Here is a 6,000-nt window from a genome sequence, read left to right on the forward strand (position 1 = left end):
AATGTGTCAAAATTGTCCGATGTGTCATAATGTCACAGTCATGATAAAAATGGCAGATAACCATCATTATTAGTGAAATAAAAATAAATAAAAATACTATAAATCTATCCCCTATTTTGTAGACCCTATAACTTTTGTGCAAACCAATCAATATACGCTTAATATCAATATCAATATCCACTATACCTTTCACTTTTCTAGGCAACAATGAGTGTTGGTTTCTTATGCATGATTATGTATGGGGGGAGCCCAGGGAGTGTCGGTGCTACTTATACCCCCACTGGGAGTCTTGTTCACATTCTGGCTTTTCTTCTCACACTTGCACATCATGTCTCAGAGCATGTCTCTGCAATGTTACCAGGTAACTATCCCTGTGATTTCCTCTCTATCACCAAGACTACACACCACCTTGTTTTTCTTCTGCCTTTCCCCTTTGGGGTATTGCATGATTTTCATGCGATTTTTCACTTTTTATTATTTTCTTTCTCTTTATGTGATATATTATTCCTTTCACTTTGTATTTACTATGCTTTTCACTTTTTTAGACAATAATGGGTGTTCGTTTATAGTATGTATATACTAGTACCATTCACACATATTGGTCCAATATCATTTACTCTACAGACATATTTGGAATCTTTTCACCCTTGCATATAATGTTTGGAGGGTGCTCCTGGGGTGTGCCCGTGCACTCGCTTCCTCCTTGGGTTCATTCCCTCAGCTCCTGGGACAGACTTTCCTCGCAGATCCTGACTTGCAACACTGCTTACCCAGAACAATTTACTAATAAATAAATAAATAAATTATATATATATATATATATATATATATATATATATATATATATATATATATATATATATATATATATTCTTATTTTCTGTATGCCATCATCTTATAGATAAAACTACTAATGTTCAACCATGTAGCATATGTTTATGAGGTATGCTTTGTTTATATGCCAATTCAACAATTTTATAATTTATAATTTAGGGATGAAGGTGCATGATAGTCCCAAACCCCCTTTTACTTTCTATTTTACTGAATGGGTAGTTGATACATAGAATAAACTGCCAGCAGAGGTAGTGAGACAGTCAACAGTAAATGACTTCCAATATGCTTGGGGGGACAAACATAGACCTATACTCAGACAACAAAGTTAATGAACAAAACATATATGTAAAAAAACAAACAAAAAAACACAAAAGACAGCAGAAACAAACTCAGTTAAGTTTTGAAGTTGTTTTTCATTTGTATTATTCCATCTTAATAAGAAGCTAAGAGTGATCATTTGTGCAGGGTTTCAGTTCAAGCAATATGTGATGTACTATAAGTTTAACGTAAGATAGCCTTTTTCAAACTTTTTACCTGGTTGACTGGACCACACAACTATGGACTTCCTGGATAGTCATAGATAAAAGTTCAGGGCTATAATTATTTAAAAGTATTCCTTCAGTGGTTTCATGACTTTAGTGATTGTTACTCAGTTCTCATCAGAGTGTTTTAGCTTCCAGCACCATGGTGTATGTTTTTCATGGACGTCAACACATTCAATGTGTTACAGAAAATTAGATGCGTCTTTATTTTATCAATTCTATCATTTATGCATATATGCATATGAATGAGATTGGTAAACACCTTTTTTATGCTCTGTATGTTTATTCTGTATTGATTACAATGTCAACAGCTGCTAAGAGGAAGCAATTATAATGACTGAACCCCTTGGGCTTGTGGACGCTTGCACCCTCTGTACTTGGTGAGATATAAAAAGCATGTCAAGGAATGGTGTTTTGCTGAAGGATGGAATAAATATTTTCTTCTGTGTAGACTGTAATGTGAACAGTTGCTAAAGTGGATGAGAGTAGCATTTATTGTATGTGATAAACACTACTACATGCACTAACTTGTGACAAATACAGTAGCTGGTCAAACTCACACCAATGCTATCACTGATACCTGACAACAACACTCTCAGCCTGCACAAAGATTTTACATCTTGTGGGACCACAGCCTAAAGCCCCATACACACACACTAGATGTGCAGATATTTGTCTTCAGCTTTACCAAAACCATATAGAACAAGGGCCTGCCTGATTGCATACAAATTGAAACTCTTAAGGTTTGACCTCATATGATATGGTTTTGGTAAATCTGAAGACAAAAATCTGCAGAAAATCTAATAGTGTGTATGGGGCTTTAGTGCCAGTAGACTGATAGCAATAATCACTGGGTTTAGTTAACGATGCAGTTAACCTGTTACACCCCAAACTGCCATCAGATAGCTTATCGCTCTAACAATCATTCATAATAACAGTTATGACATTTAAAAAATGTCTGCATTACACACTGTCATAAAACACAGGAATATACAGAGATGCAAGAGATACAGAATATATGGTGCAAACAAAATATTAACAGAAAATGGGTATTACAAGAGAAAAAAAGACAACAAAACAACAAAACAAAAAGGGTTTGAGACTGGAAATAAATAACAAGGTCTGGTGAATGAGCTTAAGATGGCTCCCAGAAGAAAATTCTTGCTGATGTTCATTATTTGATGGTAAAAAAAAAAAAACATGTTCTGGTCCCTGAGGATGGTGCAGATAGAAATGATCTGACCAGGCGGTAATGATAGGTGGCACTGATGGGCTTTGATTAGCAGTACTTTTGGGCACTGATGGGCTCTGATAGGCAGAACATATGGGCACTGATAGGCAGCACTGATGGACACTAATTGCCACTGATTGGCAACACTGATGGTCACTCATAGGCAGTATTGATTGGCACTGATTGGCATGGCAGCGTTGTTTGGCACTGATTGGCAGTAATGATTGCCACTGGCAGCACTGGTTGGCACTGATAGGCAGCATTGGTTGGTACTGATAGGCAGCATTGCTTGGCAGCATTGATTTGCACTGGCGGGGAGAGGAGGAGTTGCCAGAGCCGCCCAGTGTGTGAAACTGTTAGCTAATGTAACTACTTGCAGGGAGAGAAAGGAGCTCTCACAACTCAGCCGCAATGATGGGGATAGGCGGAACCAAGCAGCTATCAACACCAACCAATAATTGGGCAGCTTAAGAAAGGGGGCAGGGCCACATAATTGTAGCTGCTCACCCAGACCCCATCCTATTGGCTGGTATTTGATAGCCATTCGGTCCCGCCCACCCCCCAACATCACCACTGAATTTTGACAGTTGGTCTCTCTCTCTGTGCAAGCAGTGACCTTATATGACAGTTCACGCACTCTGCGGCTCTGGTAAACCTCACGATCTGCTGTCTGTGAAACTGTTTCACGGGCAGCACAGGCTACACACTCTCCTGAATGCAATATTTCGGGACAGATCTTGGGAGACAGCACAAGTGATTAGAGTGTGTCCAGGCACACACGGCACACCCTGTGAGCACGCCTATGGTCATGGCTGAATTATAAATTCTAAACAACATGACTGCCCTGTGTTCTCTGACACACTGTTTTTCTGTGACTCTGTTTTTGGGGTGCCCAGTTTGAACTATCATCACATCATATGCTTGGAAGCCTTTGGGCTTGAGGTCAATTAAATCCTCTGCACCGCTTGTCGTTATGCTCTGGTTACTAGAGGAAGTGTTGGTGGCTAAGCTATATATCTTCTATAGAATAAAGCATGAACATAGAGCTACCCTCTGTACACTTCAGAATTACTTTTAACTTCAGCTGCCTTTGTATGAGGGAGTACAATGTTTATAAAGTGCCAAGCTTTTTTTTTCTTCCATGGTAATTTGATTTCAAGTAGTCTGCTAAACTAAAATAAACCACATATTGTTTTACTGGTGTAATTAATTTGTGACAGCCCTTCAGATTACATGAGCTGAAGCCCATTGGCAATGAGTTTTTCATGCTGTGAATAATTTTATTTAATGTTTTCTTTTATTAATCTTAAATAGCAAGCATGTTGGAGAATCCTGTACATTTCTGTGAGTTTAACCAAGAATATTCGGGCTTCATTTATAATTCTAGGAAGGTTCAGGTTGCTCGGTATTAAAGGTAAAGTGTTTGTCAATAGGCTTTGGAGATACTGTGCCAGTCAAACACAGATTTGTGATATGTTTTGGTTGTTAGGAAAAATGATGTTTTGAGGCACATTTCTGGAGGTGCAGTCTGAAAAGTCTGAACATTTCCAGTTTGAAGTTTCAAGACACAATCTCAGATGAACATAGGGCTCAAACTGACCAACCACCATTTTTGAGGGCTGGTAGGATGTTGAATGACATATAATGTGTTACCTGTATTTCTTACCTGCGCGTGTTGAGATGGCTCTAAGGTTGATGGCTGATATAGAGAACACAAACTTGTGATTATCTCAGAAACGTAATAAGTCCTGTTGTCCATTCTTAGGTCCACATCCTACCTGGTAGCCAGACCTCATTATTCATCTCATCTGTGCACAAAGCTTTATACACTGTACATACGATGACTGCTCTCTCTTACTTTCTCTAACGTGATTCTGCATCTAGATGAAAAGCTGAGTGCTGACAGAATACTAAAAAGGTACATATGTGGCCTGTTTGTTTTGGGGAACCCAATATGAGGCACTCTGTTAATCAGGGACTGACGTGAGTTTACTTAATTGCTCGGGCAAGCAGATGGTGTTTTTTTTTTTGTTCTTTGCTATGGCGTTTACAAAGCCCTGCAGCAGTGAAACTGCATTTGTTTGTCACCTTATTGAATAAAAGTAAAGGACAAACCTGTTTGGACTGTTCCTGGCTATTTCATGCATGGTGTACCACTGCCAAAACCACCTGCGCCTGCCCCCCTTACTTGATGTTTGGATATGACCATTGCCTTAAAAAGACAGAAACCTATTGTTGAATAAAATAGAACAGCTGGAATAGCTTGCAAAACAGGTTTATTGGTAAACACTAACCATAAGCAGATTAATCAGCTATTGCGGTGGATGTCTTAACTGCCTGACAGATACAACAGCTGACTGAAGCCCACCAGGCCCCCCAGAGGGCAGAAACAGCAATGGAACATGTATCTACAGCATAGGATACAGGCCCTGTCAGAGGGGAAGATGGTGGCATGGAGGCCAACGTCTACACCTTGACAACTTCCACAGAGTGCTTTTTGGACATTGTCCCTGGAGGATGATGCTGATGCCTACATGGAAATATAAGAGAGAATCACAGAACATGAGATGCTATCTGAGGATCAAAGGGATAATGTGTTAGCAATCTTCCTTTTTAACAAGAGAACACCGAAAGGCTTACTTTGACTTACAACCTCAGGATGCTATGGAATACCTTAAATTGAATGTGAAATATGGTTTAATTATTCTGCTGAGAAATATCAGTTGCTTTAGTCTGATATGATCGAGGTGTAGGAGTGAGGTCTAGACAAAGTGGTATTTACCTGGTTGTTGAACTGTTTTTTAATGTGTTTTGAGTGTGTCACATTAGTAGGGTTTTCTTTATGTGCAGTGGCGGAAAAAAAAAAATATATATTTTTTTTTTCTTTCTGTCAGTGACTGACAGTATGGATCAATTAATATTAGAGGAGGGCACTCTTGTAAGGTAATTGTGCCACAATGTGCAGGTATGTTGTGCTCCCCCACCCAGTATACTTTAGTTCTGCTTTCAAGTGTGCCCCACAAAACCAGTGACATTCTACATTATGGACTTTAACATTTTTAGATTGTCCTAAACTGCTCTCCCACATCTTCCCAAAGGCCTGTCATTGCACCAGGATAGGCAGTCAGGAGGTTCTTGACAGGTTTACTTTAAATAGACTTAAGCAAATACGACTTTTAGTGGACATGTATTTATCATCTCTTTCATTTTACTTCCCACTTTGCCTGGTAATATGAGGTTTCCTTATTGCTAAGGTTATATGCAAATTCATTCTGCATTTATTGACAGGCAGGTAGAATAGGATGATTATTCATTTCTCTGTGTATTAAAATCTGTGCCTGTTACAGTAATTATTAATGTGATAATTAAAACATGATTGTGAAAACAGAATTT

General features: G+C 38.8%; 1 protein-coding gene across 1 annotated transcript in view; it reads left to right on the forward strand.

Moving 5' to 3' along the window:
• Positions 1 to 6,000, forward strand: part of GABRB2 (gamma-aminobutyric acid type A receptor subunit beta2) — a 595,464-nt gene that overhangs the window by 224,977 nt on the left and 364,487 nt on the right. The gene's annotated exons all lie outside the window — the stretch shown is intronic.

This window comes from Lithobates pipiens, unplaced genomic scaffold (genome assembly GCF_037356315.1).
Source record: "Lithobates pipiens isolate NorthernLeopardFrog02 unplaced genomic scaffold, aLitPip1_a1.2 Scaffold_8, whole genome shotgun sequence".
Classification (NCBI taxonomy): Eukaryota; Metazoa; Chordata; class Amphibia; order Anura; family Ranidae; genus Lithobates; species Lithobates pipiens.